Below are 21259 nucleotides of genomic sequence, written 5' to 3' on the forward strand. Positions count from 1 at the left end.
GAAGTGTTAGTTTAATTTCACTGTGGTCTGAGAAGATGTTTGGGATGACTTCAATGCTCTTGACTTTGCTGATACTATCTTTGTGGCCTAACATATGGTCTATCTTTGAGAATGACCCACGTGGACTTGAGTAAAATGTGTATTCCAGTTTCTTGGGGTGAATGACTGTGAACATTTCCAATGGTTCTAGTTTATCTATCTCCTCATTTAGCTACCTCATGTCTTTATTGATTTTCTGCCTGGATTATCTGTCAAGTTGAGAGAGTGGGGTGCTGAAGTCCCCTACTATGACTGTGTTGCTATTAATATATTGCTGTAACTCTCTTTCAGTAGATGTCTGATGTATTTATATGGCTTCTCATTGGGTGCATAGATGTTAATAATTGTTAAGTCCTCTTGATTGACTCATCCACTGAGCATTAAGTAGTGTCCATCCTTATCTTTTTAAATTTTATTTATTTCAAAGTCTATCATGTCAGATATGAGAATAGCTGTTCCTGCCCTTTTTTGTGGGACATTGGCTTGTATGATATTTTTCTATCCTTTCACTTTGAGTCTGTGTTTGTCTTGTTGAGTTAGGTGTGTTTCCTGTAGACAGCATATTGTTGGGTTGTGTTTTCTGATCCATCTTCCTACTCTGTGCCTTGTATTAGGTGAATTCAGGCCATTGACATTTATTGATATCAAAGATTGAAGATATTATAACACCATTCTTGTAGATTTTTAGAGTGCTCTGATATATGGCCTATTTATGGTGGTTTGACTATTTATAGGAGAACTTGCAGAACTTCTTTCAGGGCAGGCTTGGTGATAGTTGATTCCTTCAACTGTTGCTTGTCTGAAAAGGCTTTTATGCCTCCATCAGTCTGAATGACAGTCTAGCAGGATACAGTAGTCTTGGTTGAAAGCCTTTCTCATTGAGCACTCAATAGACATCTTGCCATTCTCTTCTGGCCTGTAGTGTTTGTGTGGAGAGGTCTTCTGCTAATCTTTTGGGTTTTCCTCTGTAGATAACTCTTTGTTTTTCTCTTGTAGCCTTCAGGATCCTTTCTTTATCCTTTTTCCTTTCCATTCCAAATATTATGTGTCTTGGTGTCTTTAAGTCTGGGTGTATTCTGTTTGGGACCCTCTGGGCTTCTTGAACCTTTATGTCTTTTATGTTATCTAGACTAGAGAAGTTTTCACCAATATGTCCTAAAGAATGCTTTCTTCCCCTCCCTCTCTTTCTTCCTCTAGTAAGCCAATAGTGTGTACATTATTTCCCTCTCTCAGTACTTTTCAAATAACTGATCACTCTTGCCTGGATTGACTTGTGTCTAAGTAAGGTAATTAAAGAGTTCACAGTTGTGGAAGTTGACAGTTGTTTCAATAGTATTTTAATCCCTGAGTTGGAGCTCAGTGGCTTAGAAGCCTCTTTTTTTTTCCTTTTTCTTCCCTGTAGGCTATGGGAATCTGAGGGCTTTGAAACTATAAGTAGGCTTCTTAGCTTAATCACTGACTCCTGACCAAGAGATAAAGCAGGGTGGGGCAGAGATAATCCAGTGGTTATGCAAAGAGACATTCACAGCCCCACTACTAGGCCACTGAGGTATAGATCTTCTCCTGAGCTTCCTGGTTAGTTCTCTGTCCCCTGGTGTCAGCACAGGCTTTCCTAATTCTGCTCCAGATTCTGAGGGCAATAGCAATGGAGACTCAAAGCTGCATTTGGTGAGTCTCAGGGGAGTCCTCTCCTCCCTTCAGCCATCCCCTTGTTGGTGAAACAAATTGGAGGTGGTGTCTCAACTGGTAAACTGCTGGACTGTTACCAGCCACTTAATCTAGGCTCTTGTCTGTCCACTAGCCACACATGTTTGCTCTCGCCAGTGATTTGGTGGGTTCCTGAAGTCGTTCTAATCCTGTCTAGTTGCAGTCCCAGGTGGTCTCCTTTGGTATTCCTGAATGAAGAAAGCTTCACAAGTGGTAAAACAGGGCTGCAGGTGTCTCTGTTTCTCTTCTTCAGAAAATTTTAAATCTACATGAAATACTGAGAGTTTGGTTAGTGATGTAAGTCTTATGTCCTAATTCATTATTTTCGTTTAACAAAGTCTTTCCAGTTCTGTCCTATTTTCTCTATTTTTTTTTTTTTTTTTTGGCAAGGACTTCACACAGCACTGCACAGCTCTGGTTTATGGTGGTGCAGGGAATTTAACCTGGGACTTTAGAGCCTGAGGCATGAGAGTCTCTTTGCATCACCATTATGCTATCTACCCCTGTCCACTCAATTCTCATTGATCATGGCTGAAGCAACATTTACACAACTTAAATAGACAGTATTGAAGTAGTCACTTTTCAGATTATGTTGTTTCTAGTCCAACTAGATGAACTCTAAGTGTGCCTACCTTCTTTTACATATTTGTCTAATGGTAGCATCTATTTGTTTATCCTTGACCTCTGCTTCATGATATACATTAGCTCTTAGAGGCTTTAATAATACAAGTGAAATTAAATATATACAAGAGAAATTACACCTAACAGCAATGATTGGAGAGTATACATGTGTCCTGAGAAATTTTCTGTAGAAGAAAATTAATAAACCTGATTTTGGATACACAGCTGAGAACATCTGCCTGGGGGAAAATTGTGAAGAAAACAGATACGGTATTGCTACTGTGGCTGGCTGGGCAGTTAGAAGGAGAGAATGATGCATTCCTCAGACAGATTATAGAACAGGTGCAGTGATGAGAGCTGGTTGTGATAGGAAATTTGAGCTATCCAGAACGTCTGTTGAAAGCCTTATTCTGCTGAAAGCAGGACTTTGATAAATTCTTCAAATGCCTTGATGAGACTTTGTTCTCCAAGAAGACAGAAGTTGTAACCAGGAAGGAAGATCTTGCTAGTGGTGCAGAAAGAATGGAAAACATCTCAAATTTAGTAACTTAGAAAGAAGTCTATTCCCAGAATGAGTGGAATCATATGATATCTTTCTCCCTATCTGACTTATTTCCCTTAGCATAGTACCCTGAAGTATATCCTACTATTAAAAGTTCATTACAAGATAATTATGATTACACATGCAGTTATAAGAAATGACATGAGTCTAATATAATCTTTGCCCAGTTTCTACTAATGATCAGGTTCTTTGCCCAGTTTCTACTAATGATCAGATCTTTCTTTGCCCAGTTTCTACTAGTAATCAGATCTTTCTTTGCCCAGTTTCTACTAGTAATCAGATCTTTCTTTGCCCAGTTTCTACTAGTGATCAGATCTTTCTTTGCCCAGTTTCTACTAGTGATCAGATCTTTCTTTGCCCAATTTCTACTAATGATCAGATCTTTCTTTGCCCAGTTTCTACTAGTAATCAGATCTTTCTTTGCCCAGTTTCTACTAGTAATCAGATCTTTCTTTGCCCAGTTTCTACTAGTAATCAGATCTTTCTTTGCACAATTTCTACTAATGATCAGATCTTTCTTTGCCCAGCTTCTACTAGTGATCAGATCTTTAAAGTTGCACCACAGGGTCACAACCCAATTATTCAAATTTATATAAAACATTAATCTTAGTTCCAGTTTTGTTTAGAACAAAGTATCTGTTGTCTATTTATGTTTTATCACATGTGCATACTCAGAGACCCACCACCACAGTTCAGTCACCGCATAACTTCATTATATTGCTCTTTTTTTCCCACCTCCACATCTTCAGTTTTCAGTGCCTAAGCCCAGGCAAGTTATTACTTTGTTCCCATTTATAAATTTTGCATTGTATTACCTCTTAAGGTGTTGTGTAAATGAATTTTTTATGTGATTTTTGAAAATTGACCTTTTTTTAGCAGTTCAGTATACTTTAAGAAATTAGGGGAAAATATATAACCTCTATTGTAAGAGTAACAAAAAGAAATAAATGCACATTCTACTTGGCTTGCATTCTTTTTTTATAATTTTGTTTATAAAAAGAAACACTGACAAGAACCATAGGATAAGAGGGGTACAACTCTACACAATTCCCACCACCAGAACACCGTATCTCATCCCCTCCCCTGGTAGCTTTCCTATTCTTTATCCCTCTGGGAATATGGACCCAGGGTCATTATGAGTGCAGAAGGCGGAAGGTCTGGCTTCTGTAATTGCTTCCCCTCTGAACATGGGCATTGACAGGTGGATCCATACTCCCAGCATATCTCTCTCTTTCCTTAGTGGAGCAGAGCTCTGGAGAAGCGGGGCTCCAGGACACATTGGTGGGATCATCTGCCCAGGGAAGTCCAGTTGGCATCATGGTAGCATCTGGAACTTGTTGGCTGAAAAAAGAGTTAAGATATAAAGCCAAACAAATTGTTAACTAACCACGAACCTAAAGGTTGGATTAGTGCAGATGAAGATTTGGGGTCTCCATTTTGTAAATAGTTAGTAGGCCTATTTTAGGTGTATTCCAAAGGGTCTATGACTATACCAGTGTTTTTTTGTTTGTTTGTTTGTTTGTTTGTTTGGTTGGTTGGTTGGTTGGTTCCTGAGCCTGACATATGATATGCATGTGGACTCAAGTTACTATCTGGGGAGATGGTGTCATGGCTGGGAAAAGGACCAGAAAGCTGGATCAGGGAAGAGAGTAACTCGCAAATATGGGAAAGGGGTATAAATATTGTTGATTGTAAACCCCATCAATTTGCTGTGATCTGGGGCCCATATTCAGCTTAGGAGCCTATATGACCTCTGCATCCCTGTAGATCTGAGCTCACATTCTGTGGTCATGAGTAGGAATGTCCCAAGCTGCCCCAATTTCAGAACCCATCTTCCTCAGATGGAAGAAAGAGTATGTTGTCCAGCCTCCCTTTGGAGGATGGAATATTCTCTACTGTTGTTGATCCATGTTGAGGGCAAGGTCCTATGGGGGCCCACAGTAGCGTCTATTGTGTTGTTCCTGATAGAGATGACCAGAAACAATGGAGGGAGGGATTTATTGGAGGTATAGGCCCATCTTGTCTGTTTGGGAAACTCAGGACTCCCTGACTAGGGCCCCAGCTGATGGGTGGCCTGATAGTGACTAAAGAGTCATCGTTAATGTATTTGGCTTGTTTTCTTTATTGAAAGTAATACTCAGAGTGCAAAGTCTAAAATGGACCATATGTTGCCAAATGCATATGACCAGTTCCAGTCTCTATTTTAAGTCCAAAACTCAGATTTACACTTTCTTCTGGAAAATTCTAAGTGGATCACTTGAATAAGCTAAAAGATAACATCTTCAAAGTCAAACGTGTTGTTTGCCATTCTTTTCCCAAAAACAAACAAAAAAAATATGATTCAACTGTATTTCTTGTCTGACTATATTCACCATAATCACTAAACTCAATTTTATTTTTATGAGGTGATCAATATCATTCACCCATGCCTCATGCCTTAGTCTATTTCACTGTCTCATTGCCATTGGCATCTTGATTGCTATATCTCTGAATTGTGTTTCTCTGCACTCACATCACTCCTCAGTCAAAATTTTCCATCTAAACTAGTGCAAAGCATCTTTAAAAAGAAAATATGTGCAGAGGAGGAGTTGGTTCATCCGATTGAGTGCATACATTACAATGCATAAGGACCTGGGTTCAAGTCCAAGGTCACCAACTGCAGGGAGAAGCCTCACAAGTGGTAGGTCAGTGCTGCAGGCCTCTCTCTCTCTCTCTCTCTCTCTCTCTCTCTCTCCTCCCTTTACCTCCACCTTCCCTCTCAACATAGGTAAAACAAAAAAAACATTTAAAAACATGCATTTGTTTGTTTATGAGGAAAGAGAATTGGAAATAGAAAGAGAGACCCAAGCACTCCTCAGTTCTGGCCTAAGTTGGTGCTGCTGATGAAACTTTTTTTCACTTTGGCATCTCAGGTATTCAAATCTGTGTCAGCAATGTATCTTAAAAAATATTTATTTTATAAGATGGAACAAGAGAAAGACATTAAAGTACTGCTACAGCATACATGGTACCAGGAAATCAAACCCAGGGACTCAGACACAAATCCTCTAATTTTCTACTAAACAGTAACCCAGGCACTATTGCATGATATTTTATCTACTATCTTTAAGTTTGTTTTTCTTCAATATCTCATTAGTTCTGTTGTTGATATTCTTCTTAACATAATTATCTGACTATACTATTCCTCTTAATTATTATTATTATTATTATTTTTGCCTCCACGGTTATCGCAGGGGCTTGGTGCCTGCACTACAAATCCACTGCTCCTGGAAACCATTTTTCCCATTTTCTTGTTCTTAACATTGCCCTTGTTGTTGTCATTTTGATGTCGTTGTTGTTGGATAGGATAGAGAGGAATTGAGAGAGGAGGGGAAGATAGAGAGGGGGAGAGAAAGATAGACACCTGCAGACCTGCTTCACAGATTGTGAGGTGATCCCCCTGCAGGTGGGGAGCTGAGGGCTCAACTGGGGTTCTTAAGGTCCTTGCGCTTCGCACCATGTGCACTTAACTCGCTGCATTACCACCTGACCCCCTCCTCTCAACTAATTATACTAAGTCAGCATTAAAAAAAAAAAGCAAATGACTGCATCTGAAAGTGGGGAGAGGATATGGACAGAATATTCACTGAAGATGACATCCAAACAGCCTACAGACATCTGAAAAAGTGTTCAAAGTCACAGATTAGCAATCACAAATAAAGGCAATAATGATATACCACTTTACACCTGTAAGAATGTCATTCATTAGACAGGACAGAAACAGGTGCCAGCGAGGGTAAGGGGGAAAAGGAACACTTCACAGGTTTAATCCCTGTGAAGAACCGTCTGAATGCTCCTCAGAACACTAGAAATAGATTTAACCCATGAACCAGCATTTCCTCTCCTACGGATATTCAAAAAATACAAAAAGAGAGAGAAAGAGAGCCTCTCCATGGGATTTTTCAAAATGCCACATGATAGGTAGCACATGAAAACTCCACATGTAAGAGAGCACACAAAATGTTTTGCAATACTTGTATCTTCCCCAATACTTATATCTCCAGCACTATAAAACCTGGGCTTGAATGGCTCAAGTACCAGACATGCTAGGACTTTAGGCTAAACTTGCTGCAGTGTTGGGTAGTATGCCAGCTCCCCCTGGCTTCTGCTTGTGGAAGAAGGGCACAGCACCAAGTGGGCGACCTGCTTCCTTCCCTCTTGGGGGTGGGGCTAAGGGAAGCCCCACACCTAGTTTAAATCCCTGTTTACATTTGGCAGAGGCATGCCGTTCCTATGGGACCTTGACCAACAATCTCTTCTCCAGTGAAATCCTTTCTGGCATCTGGGACAAGGCATTCGTGGTCTCTGGTTCCCTGTCTGGAGGCGGGGTTGACTTGACTTGAGGTGGGGTTGCCCTGGCTGGAGGTGGGGTTGCGGTCTATTTTCTGGACATTGGTTACGCCAATGCCCTTGGTGACCGCACTGAAAGCAAGCCCCGTTTTGCTTATGTAAGGTAGCTGCATAGGCCTGTAACATAGGTCCTTGAAAAGAGCTTGATCTGAGATCCTGTGTAGCTATAATCCAAGTATCTGGATCTTCATTTTTAAGAGTGATACAGGCTGTCAAAAATGCAGAAGCATTCCATCCCAGACTATGGATCTCAGGAGGAGAAAACGAGTGTCAGGATTATAAATCTTCCTTTCCAAACTCGACTGGACCCTGGCAATGAATTTAGCGAGGGATTCATCAGGTTCTTGTTGAAGGGAGAGAATGGGGGCTGAGGCTGCTCCCATGGGTGGTGTTAATCGCTCCCATGCTTTTAATGCACACAGGCATACCTGACCAAAATACCCAGGTGGAAACTTGGCTTCTGCCTGTTGAATCCCTGTTTCTAATTGGCCTGTTTCAAACAATGCATCAAAATTCCCCTCTGGCTGATTTTGAATATTTTTCCACGATTGCTGTAAGCATTCGTCGTGAAAAAATTCCTCCCATTGCAGGAAGAGGGGACCTGGGAGCGTAGCGCGAGTTACATCCCTCCAGTCTTGGGAGGTATTAAGATTCTGAAGCAGGCCTTGTAAAATGGACCTGGTCCATGGGGCATGAACACCATCATTGTTGATATCCTGGCTTAGTTCCTTCAGGTCTGTGGCGGAATACGGATATCAGGTCTGAGGTTTTTGTCTATTGGGGGCAACATTGACCGGAAATGTGTGGACTTGCTCTGATAAGTGTGTAGCGGTAGGAGGAGTCACCGAAGTGGAAGCTTCTGGACAAGCAGCCGAAGAAGTGGTTTGGGAGGCTACAGGAGAATTCAGACATGTGTCTGTCAAAACGGGGGTGGGCGAAGAAGCAGCCGTGGAGGCAGCAGGAGGTTCCGGACATGTGTCTGCCAAAATGGGGGTGGCCGAAGAAGTGGCTGTGGAGTCCAAAGGAGAATTCGGACACGTGTCTGCCAAAATAGGGGCCTCAGGGCAAGATGCAGAGGAATTAGGGTGGGTCAGGATCACGACAGGCCTTTGCTTCTTCTTGTTTTTAAGGTGCTGGTTAAGTTCTATGATCACTTCCTTTATCTCTTGGACCTCAGCCTCTAGGTCCTTAAGCCTTTTGAGAGGTTGCCCTATATATACCTTAAAAGCTGCTATGATGATCAACAGGATATAAGGTACAGCCCCGAGAAAAATGTCCCAGATATATAAAAATTGTATACTGGAAAAAGAATGCAGAATTTGGAAAATATTTTCCATGGTGGAGAGATCTCAGGAAAACAATAAGAAAGAAAAAAAAATCACAGTGCCTTAACACAATATTGCAGATACCCAAAAGGTGTGTACTTATCTAGGATGTCTTCTTGTAAATCTGCTGCTTACGTGTCCCTGTTTCGGGCACCAAATGCCGGGATAGCCTGAGGGTGCTTCTTCCCAAGCTAATGCTCTCTGGGTTGGAGAGAACTCAACTGGAGCCGATCTAGGCTGCTGCATGGAAGAGGGATCAGGAACTTGTGCCGCACTAACTTCGCAGGAGATACACTCTGGAACCCTCGGAGCTGGAAAGCAATTTCCAAGTGTCTTTAATCAGAAGAGCAACTGTTTTTATACTCTCCAAGTAGGGTGGAAACAGGATGTGACATAGAGAGGGTGGAGTGAAAAGTGACTGGTGGAAGATCAGGGTGTGACAAGGAGAGGGGGCAGAGCAGGTGAGAATTCTACCACTAAACCACCAATGCCCTGGAGGGAGTGTGGTGCTTTATGTAAATGTAAAAGTGATTTATGTAAATAGACCAAAGCTTTGAATGGGATCAAACCAATCCCTATATAGGCATACTGGTGCTTGGTTAAGCAGAAGCCAGGGGGAGCTGGCATACTACCCAACACTGCAGTATTCACACCAACTCTAAATCCTTCCTTAAAACTGGCAGCCATATGTGTTAGGGAGGTTTGTTTTGTTTTGTTTTTTCACTTTATGATTTTTTAAAATGCTAATTTTAGTAGGTTAATATCTTCGTTTTATAGGAAATTTTACTGATTTTATTTATTTATTTATTTATTTATTTATTTATTATTGACTAGAGACAGAGAGAAATTGAGAGGGGGAAAGGTAGAGGGAAAGAGACAGAGGGACACCTCCAGCTCTGCTTCAACACTCGTGAAGCTTTCCCCTTGCAAGTGAGGTCCAGGGGATTTGAACCCAGGTCCTTGCACACTGTAATGTGTGCACTTACTTGGGTACACCACCACCTGGCCCCCTTAAAAAAAAATCCAGTTTGTAGGTAGTCAGGCGGTAGTGCAGCGGGTTAAGTGCAAGGACCTGCATAAGGATCCGGGTTGGAGCCCCCAGCTCCCCACCTGCAGGGGAGTCGCTTCACAGGCAGTGAAGTAGATCTGCAGGTGTCTTTCTCTCCCCCCCTCTGTCTTTCCCTCCTCTCTTCATTTCTCTCTGTCCTATCCAAGAATGACATCAATAACAACAATAATAATAATAACTACAACAATAAAACTATAAGGGCAACAAAAGGGAATAAATTTTTTTTTAAAAAAAATCCATTTTGTGCCTGTGCACAATATAATGGTGATAGTTTTACATACTTACACCAGATCTCTATGCAATTAGGCACTTTTATTTATGAAAACAGAAAGGGGGGATGAGGAGAGAGTTCAAAACAAGCAGCATTATTTTTCACCACTTGTGAAGCTTTCCCCTCCATGTGGGAGCCAGGGGTTTGAATTGGGGTCCTTGTGCATTATAGCATGTGTACTAAACTAGGTGTACCGCTGCCCAGCCCCCAAAATTCTATTCATTTCAGCCTCTACAAATTTGAATCTTTTACTTTTTGCCCTTCTTTTACATTATTTCCTTTTTTTTCAAGGTTTTAATTCATCAAGCTTATACATACGTAACCCTTACATTTTAATTCTAAATTGTTCTAAATTATTCACTAGTCATTATCATGATTTCTCTGTGCAGTAGTTTCTCTGGAAGGTGGAGTGACAAGGAAAAGATTCATTAACCTATGTCCAGTAGAGAAAAATTACAGAAGCCAGATCCTCCACCTTCTCCACTCCATAAAGAATTTTGGTTTGTTGCCTTCACCATAAAGCAGCAACAGTAGGAATAGCCCGTCTCCGAAGGGAGATTGGGGCATCCTGCCCTGCCACTTGAGGGAGATTGGTCCTGAATGAGGGCAGCCTGCAGTGTTCCACAGATGTGGCCATGAGCTACAAGCTCAGATCATTAGGGCCTCAGAGGTTGCACAGGCTCTGGTTCTAAATATATATGAAAAAGGAGAAGGATGTATGTATGTAGTAATGGTGTCATGAGGGGCATGAGGGGAAGAGAGGATTGGATCAGGAAGAAAAATGGGGCAATTGAGTATAAATCTTGACAGATAGTTGTAGAGATGATGGCTGGCCCATGTGGTGGCTTGCAGTGGGGCAACTGAAGATGCAGAACCCTGGTGGTGGGAATGAAGTAGGTGTATACCCCTGTTAATGTGTAATTTTGTAAATCAGTATTAAGTCACTAGTAAAATTATAGAATAAAAGAATTTTGGTCCATACTCCCAGAGGAGTAAAGAACAGGGAACCAAAGGGAAAAAAGAAAAAGAAGAAAAGAGAATAGGGAACCTTCTAATGGAGGGGACAGGGTACAGAACTGGTGGTGGGAATTATATGGAATTATGCCCCTCTTACAATGTTGCTAATCATTATTAAATCACTAATAAAATAATAATAAAAGAAATCTCCTTGAACTCTTACTTTTTATGACACTCTCAGTGACTCACTCTGCTCCTGTAAGGCCACAATCACCTTTCCTTTGCAGAAACGTCTCATGTGCTGCTAGGTTGGGGGTCGGGGGAGGGTATTTTGTTATTTATAGTGAACTATATATATATGATTATTCTAAAGACCAAAGTATAGTTTCCCTGCATATTTTTTCATTCGCTATTCCTGATTTACAGCTCCCCAAAGCCAAGTGTTGTATGAAATTTACCTTTTGTCATGTTATTGAGGTCTAAGGATGGATTCTGTACCTGGAAGTCTACCAAATGATTAGAAGAGTGGAGACTTCCTGAATATGGGGAGTGAAAGGAGTGAGAGAGGGAACTGGAGACTACGTTCCACTGCCAGCAGTCAGTGATTGATTTGATGCCTAAATAATGAAGTATCCATAAAAATTCAAAAGGAAAGGGCAACACAGAGCTTTTGGAGTTGAGAATGCTATGTTCTATGAGGGTAAGAAAACTCAGTACCCTTTTCCCATACTCTGTTCTAGCCGACTGTTCCTAATTTATATTCTTTATATACAGGTTTACTGGATTTTGTGAGATGTTTTTTGCAAATTGATCAGCTCTGTAGAGGGGTAATTGGTAACCCCAGTCTCTAGTCAGTTGATAATCCAAGTCTGTCTGGAATCCAAAGTGGAAGGTGGTCTTAGAAGACTGTCTTCAACCTGGAGAATCTAATATCTCCAGATAGTGTCAGAATTCAACTGAAATTTTGGAGATTTTGCTGATATCTGAGAATTGTGTGTATGTAAATGCCTTACAGAAACACACATAAAAACTGAATCCAGAAGATCTAGACAGGGTGACTCTCATTACCATATCTATTTTACAGGGAAGTAACATTCAATGTACATTAATGTTCATGGCATCAGTTTCTCCATGTTCAGACGGGACACTATATCTTACTAAAGTTAAAAGAGACATCTAAGTAGGGACTGGGGTAGATATTAGTAATGTGACAGTTAGGATACAATGAGGTGGATTTAATCGTCATCATCTAGCATTCCAAAGAGGATCTTGCAGTAATGTAATTTCAAAATCTAGGACTTTTGTGGCAATTTTTTAAGCCTGTCAACAATCAAGATTGGAAGTCTTTGACTGGTTATTCTGAGTGAGGAGAAAATAAAATTCTATCCAAGAATTCCAGATCAAAAGACCTGATCTCTTAGAAGAAAGATATATAAGGATATATAAGGATAGATCTGAATGTAACAATAGAGGTGATAAAAAGTAAAAACAGGTGAGGGCAGATAAACTAGAATTTCAATCAGTATTATAACAGAGTTGAAGAAGGATATGAAAATAATAATGTTGAGTTTTTCAGTTAGGTGTGTTAATGTAGAAAACATCGGAGCTAGTGACACATGGTCTGTTTCCTCTGATAATTGGCAAGACTCTTGACGCTAGAAGTCGAGGAGCCCTGAAGTGACCTTTTCCAATATGCCTGCAAAGTTATGGCAAATGACAGCATTAGAGGAAGGAAGGGATCTGGTGATTCCTTTTTTTTTTTAATACTTTATTTTTTAATGAGACAGAAAGAGAGAGAGGGAGAGGGAGAGAGAGAGAGAGGAGAGAGAGACCAGAGTACTGCTTAGTTCTGGCTTATTGTGGTGCTGGGAATTGAACCATAAACCTCAAAGCCTCAGGCATGAGTCTCTTGCATAACCATTATGCTGTCTCTCCCACCCAGCTGTAGTCTTTCTTCTGTGTGGTGAAAACACTTAGGGAAGTGTTAATGACTTTTTAATGAGGGCAGTTCCCAATTATTTATCTCCCAAGATTGCGAACACTTTCTTAAAGGGGCATGCAATGAATATCCGAATACAACTGTGCAGTCTCTGTCACAGAGCTGCCATTGGAGCACAGATAAAACACAAAGAAGTACACATGGCCCTTTCCTAATAAAAGTTTTATTTAAGCCTCTGTCCATTGGACTACAGTTTGTTGACCTCAAGAGGAAAGTCAATTAAAATTAATGTCAACTCTTCATTACTGAAACTCACAAAGTAGTTACATTGAGAAACTTCACAAATGGGTCTCTTAATGCCACCTTCCCCCATGATCACATTCTCACTGGATATGTAGTAGTGTAAAGTGAGCATATGTTTCCCTTTTCAGCCTCCTGATACTTTAATGAATTTCATCTGTAATGAATAAAAAAGATGCATGCTGCTTACAATAAAAGATGATACTTTTACCTACATCACTAGTATAGGATTTTCTGTCTTATGGGAAGGTTTTATTTTTTTTAATTTTATCTTATTTTTTGTTGTTGTTTTTTATTGGGGAATTAATGTGACTACTTCTTTAAATACCAAATTATCACTTTTTGCAGTTGTACTGTAGCATTTAATTGGCTTATATCCAATGATCTTTTACCAAATCACTCATTTTCACAGAGGTGTGGTTTCAACCAGTTTATTTTTAAGAATTCTAGAAATTACATTGTTAAAAGTTAGACATTCTGTGAATTCTAGAGATTATGAGAAGTTACACGTAGTTAGAAACATCTACAGAATACTGTGATTTAAAAGATGAGTCTTTAACATAGAATTCTTGGATCTAATTGCTCACTTGTCCTTGTGTCAGGACAGCCCATAACTGTTTCCTTCAGAAATCCTGGCTTTCCCCTCAGGCATTGTGTTGATTCATCTTCAGAGACAGAGTCATCTTTAGGTACACATCTTGGCTGAGTTCTTTTATTTTCTTAAGATCACAGGAGAATAGGAGGATTGGAGATGACATCCTATCCTCCACTTAATTGATCCTTAACACACATGAGCTCTGTCCTTTCTCAATGTCGAATAATTTGAAATGGAATTTTCTGCTTTGTAATGCTGAAATTCAAATGCAATAAATTAGAATTCACGAAACATTTCTAGACTGATAGTAATAGGTTGCGTTCTCAGCATTCAAACTGGTTTCCAGGGGTGAAAAGTAAACAGATTTTCTACCCTGTGCTATACATAAGTGTGAGCTGATGAATGCTGAGAAACAGGAGATAAGGGAGAAGCTCTGAAATCAGTATAGAAGCTACACATTTGTCGGGAAAATCATTTGGAAAGATTTTTCCTCAAACTTCATATTAGGAAAAGAGTAAACCACTGGGACCTGGAACAGAGCATGGTGATTGTACACAGAGTGTCCAGTGTAAGAAGTCCTAGTTTGTCAGAAGAGAGACCAAAGTGATGGCTCTCCCCACAGTTGTTAATTCATCACACATAAACTGGACATAGAATTGGGGAGAAAAGCATAATTTTCAGAGGAGATGCTAAACAGCTCTCTCTCTCTCTCTCCCTCCCTCCCTTCTTTCTCTCCCCCTCATCTCTCAAGTTCTCTCCGTCCTGGCCAGTAAAACTGGGGGAAAAAAGGCTTCCTAGAGTGGTGGGTTCATAACACTGAGCCCCAGCAATAACCCTGTGTTGGTATGCATGAGACCCCTTCTGTTTCATTTGGTTTAAATCCCCCCTGCTTAACACTATTCTATTTACATAACCACTTCATTCTATTTATATAACCGCTGTTAACAAGCACCTCCCTCCAGGGCATTGGTTCAATCCCCACTGTTTCATGATATGTTTTTGCTCCACCCCCCCTCCTTGTCACACCCTGATCCTCTCCTTGTCACACTCTGATTGTCACCAGTCACTTTTCTCTCCACCCTCTCTATGTCACACCCTGTTTCCACCCTACTTGGCAAGTATATATAAAGACAGCATTGTGAGTTTTAGAATACTTTACCTTTAGTTTAGCTCAGCTCGGCTTAGATTGTGCTGCGTCCTGCATGAATAAAGAGATACTGCCTACAGCTCAACTATGTGTCCCTGGTCGTCTGTTACCTGCCCGTGAAGCCAGCCCAGCGAAAACAACCTAACCCGTCGAAAACGACATATGGCGCCTACAACGTGGGACCGGACCTGTGCAACTCCCAGATAAGTGAAGACTTTGCCTACCTATGCACTATGGTCTTCTCTTCTACTTATGAAGAGGTTTGCCAAAGCCTCTACTGTTTCATCATGAGACAGTTACTCTGTCTCTGGAACATTTTGCTCTGGGCCACACTTCGGTTCCCTGACTGGGAACTTTGGTTTCTTATGACCGAGATCATAGAGCTTGGGAGATGCACGGAGATTTCTCCTTGGACTTTCTGGATTCCCTCTCTCATGTTTCCCGAGGAAAAGAACTACATTTTGCTCCAGGCCATAATTTCGTTCTTTATGACCATGATCGTAGACCTTGGGACATGCATGGGGATTTCCCCTGGGACTTTCTGGACTTCTTCTCGCATGTTTCCCATGGAGAAGGACTACTCTAATTTGAAGAACATTCTCGAGTACCCTGGCAGTTCCCAAGTATGGAGACACGTGGTTAGTTCTACTCTCCTGATTGGATTCTTTCTTCGATGGGAAGACGCTTTTAAAAATGGGTGCCTGAAGCAATCCAGCAGGAACAGTCCGAAGCACCCTAAATGGAATTTCGAGGAGCTTTTTGAACTAGGTCGCCCTCCGGGGATTCTTAATCCTACATGGTGAGATCTTGATAATCTGGTTCAAGTTGCGTTTCATAAGAGAATGATTTGAATGACTGAATTTTTGTTTGACATTGACTTAAAAAAAAAAATGCTGGACACAGCCATGATTTCTAGAGACATCCGGAAACAATCCAAAAAATTGTTTTTTCCTCCTTTGATTTCTCTTTTACGTCTTGACATAAATCTGAAACGTTTAATCCTGAAAACTGTATGAGTTATGGGGGGGGCAGATAGTGCAATGATTATGTTAATTATTCTCATGCCTGAGGCTTTTAACTGTGGTTCTTCTGTTTACCTTTCCACATTTTATTGAGTTTAAACTGTTTAAACAACCTTAAAATCATACTAGAAAGGACTTCCAATTATAATGGAGTTATCAATTATAGTAAACTTCTAATCTGCTACAAGTTTTGTTTGACAAGTTAAGTGAATTTCAGCTGTCAAAGTCTTCACATGAAAAAGCATCTACTCAAATAAAATTCCCGGAAATCCATTTGGACCCCTGTTCTCTGACATCTCCCCCGGAAACCAATGATGTGACCTGACACGACCTGAAGAAACAGATTCACAGACTCCAAAGCTCACTCTCTACAGAAAAGCAGAATTCTGGTGGCCGACATTCCCCATCGAGAGAGACGTGCAGCATTTCATCCTCTGGCATTTTCTTCTGTGGTCAGCTACTTTGGACTGACACCTCCATCGGACTTACTGGTACACGCTGCTGTGTTTCTCAAAGACTAACTTCAGCCAATTGCCTTGAGACTTTATAGACCATGTCCCCTCGCCTGCAGGCTCTGTCCCAGAGGCAGAAAACTCCCCCTCCTTATTAGGTTATGCCCACAGAGGCATGAAGCGCCCCAAGAGGCAAGATATGCCCACAGAGGCAGGAAATGCCCTTTGAGGCAAGAGATGCCCCCAGAGACATGAAGCGTTCCCAGAGGCAAGAAATGCCCTTTCGCCTGCTAGGCCTTGCCCTTTGAGGCAAGAAAAGCTCCCCTTGGCATCACACTGGTTATTGCTGCTCGCCTATTTTGTTTTCCATGTCATATGCCAGTTCTTTTGAAAACGCCTGTACAATATACATTTCTGTTCACCCCGCAATGGCCATTAGTTAAAAAGAAAGGGGGAATTGTTGGTATGCATGAGACCCCTTCTGTTTCATTTGGTTTAAATCCCCCCTGCTTAACACTATTCTATTTACATAACCACTTCATTCTATTTATATAACCGCTGTTAACAAGCACCTCCCTCCAGGGCATTGGTTCAATCCCCACTGTTTCATGATATGTTTTTGCTCCACCCCCCCTCCTTGTCACACCCTGATCCTCTCCTTGTCACACTCTGATTGTCACCAGTCACTTTTCTCTCCACCCTCTCTATGTCACACCCTGTTTCCACCCTACTTGGCAAGTATATATAAAGACAGCATTGTGAGTTTTAGAATACTTTACCTTTAGTTTAGCTCAGCTCGGCTTAGATTGTGCTGCGTCCTGCATGAATAAAGAGATACTGCCTACAGCTCAACTATGTGTCCCTGGTCGTCTGTTACCTGCCCGTGAAGCCAGCCCAGCGAAAACAACCTAACCCGTCGAAAACGACAACCCTGGAGACAAATTTTAAAAAAAAAAGTGAAAATTCACATACCGGAAGAGGACATATGGGCAGTAAGCCTGCAAGCAAGACAGCAAGTACTTACATGTAGATGCAGGTGCAAGGCAAGAAAGAGCAATGTTGACTGACTTTTATAAACTACAAAGGCCCCACCTTCACTTCCTAAGCCACATCCACATCTATTACAATTTCTTTTTTTTTAATATTTTTTATTTTATTTTTTGTTATCTTTATTTATTTATTCTGACAGAGACTGTCAGAAATTGGGAGGGAAGGGGGGGCTAGAGAGGGAGAGAGACACCTACAGCCCTGATTCACCACTCACAAAGTTTTCCCCCTGCATGTGGGGACCAGGGGCTCCAACCCCGGTCCTTGAGCACTGTAGCATGTGCGCTCAACCAGGTGCTCTTCAACTGAGTTTCAATCACTCTATCTACTCAATTAACTACACAGAAGATATTAAATAAGATTCATCTCTTAATCTCTTCTGACAGCATCAGCATTATTGTCACCCTTTTAGAAAAACACCGTATACAATTGGCTGAGATACACTAAAGGAAAATTATTGTCTCTAGGACAACCTTTATTAGAATCATCAAACAAGTTAATGCTGTAAAACTCAAGGTTAACTTAAATACCACTAAAATCCTAGGTGCATTTCCTCCTCAATTTGAGGCCAGATGTTATAGACCTAATGCCAATTTGGATACAACAAATGACAATGCTTTGACAACCAAGAGAAAGTCTAATCTCTTCAGCTAGAGAAGACACTAAAAGCTGGAAAAGGGCAAGAGACTGGCTCACATAATAGGGACCTTCTTGGTCATTACCAGACCACCTCATCATCTGTGGCCCTAGTCAGAGAATCCTAGAATTCCCTCATAAATACACCAGGCCTAGATCTCTAATAGGCTTCTCTCTATGCCATCACTGGTCACTTCCATCAGGAATATCATCATAAATCCTTTCAAGGGCCTCTCCAAGAATTTGCCTTCACTATAGACTAGCAATGGTAGGGACTGCCCCATTTCCCAAAAGAGGGCTGGGCCATCCTATTCTGCCTCTTGAGGAAGATGGTCCTGAAATGAGTTCAGCCTAGAATGTTCCAAGCTGCAACCATGGATTGCAAGCTCAGGCTAATAGGGACTTGAAGGTTATACATGTTCCTCTGCTAAATATGGATATATATGGGTCCTGGGTCAGATTGATGTGATAGATAGTTAATTGTATTTATATTTTCTCTTCCAATTTGGGAACTACTCTCTGCCCTAATCCACCTTTCTAGTTCTACTCTGAAATCTGATGTCATTTTTCCAGACAATATTTGTGGTCCGCCTGCATGTTAAGCTATCAAACTCAAGCAAAAATTATTAGTCATGAACCTTTAGAAACATATCTAAAACAGACTTCCTAGATTATTACCACCCGAAAATCCATATTTTCACTTACTCTATTCCTACTTTCTGGTTCTTGTTTGTTAAACATTTTGTCCCAGTTCATATCCTACTGTCTTTGAGACATTAACTTGCAGGTGCTACTATGATTCTTCTATCCTGAACTCCCTGGGTAGATGACCTCACCAAAGTGTCCTGGAATATCACATCTACAGAGCCTTATTTCACTGGAGAAAGATAGACACACACTGGGGGTATGGACTGACCTGCCAGTACCTATATAGAAGCAATTACAGAAACCAGACCTCCCACCTTCTGCACCCCATAAAGAATTTTGGCCCATACTACCAGAGAGGGAGAAATGTCAGGGAAAGGTAACCAGAGGCTCTGAACTTCAATTCCATTAGGACCCAGAAAAAGAAGAGGAAAAAAGGGAAGACATTCAGAAGTAGCAATCGATGTAAGTATGACTTAGAAAAAAAAGAGAAGGTAGAACCATATAAAAAATGGGCAAAAAAAAAAAAAAATAGAGACAGACAGATGGATAGTTACAGAAATAAGTCAAACCATATCAGTGACCTTGGGAGAACTACTTCAATTTCCAATAGAGGAAATTGGGACACAGAACTCTGGTGCTTGGAATGGTTGTGTGGAATTATAGACCCCTGTTATCTTGTAATTTTGTAAGTCACCATATATATATATATATATATATATATATATATATATATATATATATATATATATGTGTGTGTGTGTATATACATGTGTGTGTGCTTTTACACCTATACATACACATTAATGAACTGACTCACATGATAAAAGGAAAACAGATCTTAAGATCTGAAGGCTATACTGGCAAACTGAAGAGTCAGAAGAACCACTAGTTTAGAATTAGAAATGTCAACTGACTGGAGACTAAGGAAGAATGAATATTTGATTTTGAGTCAGTAATTATGAAAAAAAAAAGTCTATATTCCAGTTCCGAGTTATCAAGGTGAAAAGAACGCTCTCTTACTAGAAGAGCATCAGCTATTTTGTTCTGTTCAAGCCTTCAACTAATCTGATGAGATCCACTCACATTAGAAAGAACAATCTGCTTTATTTAGTATACCAGTTCACATGTTTATCTATTCTAGAAATACTCTCAGAGACAAACTCAAATAACATTTGACCAAATGTCTGTACATTCAATAGCCCAATTAAGTTGACTCATCAAATTAACCATCACAGTTTGACCAAATAGAATTAAGTTCCATTTGGTCTGATTGGCTTGATTTGACAATGAGCTCGTCTCTGAGCAATATATGAGACCAGTGAGTGGAATTCTTTGTTCTGTCAGTCAGACCATATGCCATACCTTGGCTTTAGAGACAGTATCAGCAATATAAAAGCAAACATGAAGGCTAAGAATTCAGAGGTTGGGTCTCTGAAATTCAAGGCAAAAAATAGCTCACAAGACTTTTCAGTGCTTGTTTTTATGTCTGTTAATATGTTTTTAATGTCTGTGAGGCAGAAATTCCTTGGATTAGTGGTGATGTTTTAGAAAAATCAGAGCAAAGAAGCTGTAGTCTCTATGGGGAACAGACTTAACACAGGAAAGCAAGGAAAAATGCCTATTTGCTGTGATATAATTAAAAATGTAATGAGAATGTGTTGTTTTTTCAGTATTTAAAAAAAAAAAAACATGGTCTCTAGATCAGTAATTTGTATGGTAGAACCATAAAGTAACAGAACTGGCTTTTGAACAAACAAAGACATTTATATATTCAAATGAGAAAACATTTCAAGGACATTACCTTGGGGAATCTATACACATAATGATAATAACAACAATTGAATGTCTGCTCTTCCAAGAATTTTAGGAATGTAGCTAAGAGAAAACAACATTACTTTAATATTGACCACCAAATTCTTCTTAGAATAAGCCTCCCTAGGCATAACAAGAAGCCCTTGGGAAAGAAGAAGGAGAGGTAATTATAATTGCTTTTTAAAAGAAATAAACAGAACTTTTGGTGGTTGTGAGCAAAGGAGGCATGAAAAAAGTGTTGGCAATAAGAGGGAACAACTTTAGTAAGACAGTCAGTTGAAAACACAAAATAGCTCACAATATTTCTAGTATTTATTCTAAAATCCTTTAATATTATACTAGTATCTATTAGGAAAACATACCTTGGATGAGTAGCAGTGGTCTAGAGAAAAGACTCTATCTCTTGGGGTGATATATAAGTGAAAAGAGAAAGGGAAGATGCAAGATATGAGAAAGACTAAAAGTGCAGCAGAAATAAGTATTTCTATAAGAGATGACCAGATACTTAATATTCAGTATGAATCAAAGAAGCTTAGGAACTGGAGTTTCCAGAGAACATAGTATAAAAAGAGAAGTATAATCTTAAACAACTGGATTAGAAATATATGATCTTTGATTTCTCCAGAAGACCTATACTAATATCAGCATTCCCTAAGGAAATTTGAATTCTGAGAGATCAAATGACTTGTTCAAGGTCATATCTTTTTTTTCCCCCCACCAT

General features: G+C 40.2%; 1 long non-coding RNA gene across 1 annotated transcript; it reads right to left on the reverse strand.

The window, feature by feature from the left end:
- Positions 1-13596: 13596 nt before the first annotated feature.
- On the reverse strand, positions 13597-20999 carry LOC132542066 (uncharacterized). The gene is made up of 2 exons (XR_009553212.1): positions 20901-20999; positions 13597-14029 (listed from the first exon to the last, which is right to left on the reverse strand). It is a non-coding gene; the product is annotated as an uncharacterized LOC132542066 (long non-coding RNA).
- Positions 21000-21259: the final 260 nt, after the last annotated feature.

This window comes from Erinaceus europaeus, chromosome 1 (genome assembly GCF_950295315.1).
Source record: "Erinaceus europaeus chromosome 1, mEriEur2.1, whole genome shotgun sequence".
Lineage (NCBI taxonomy): Eukaryota > Metazoa > Chordata > Mammalia > Eulipotyphla > Erinaceidae > Erinaceus > Erinaceus europaeus.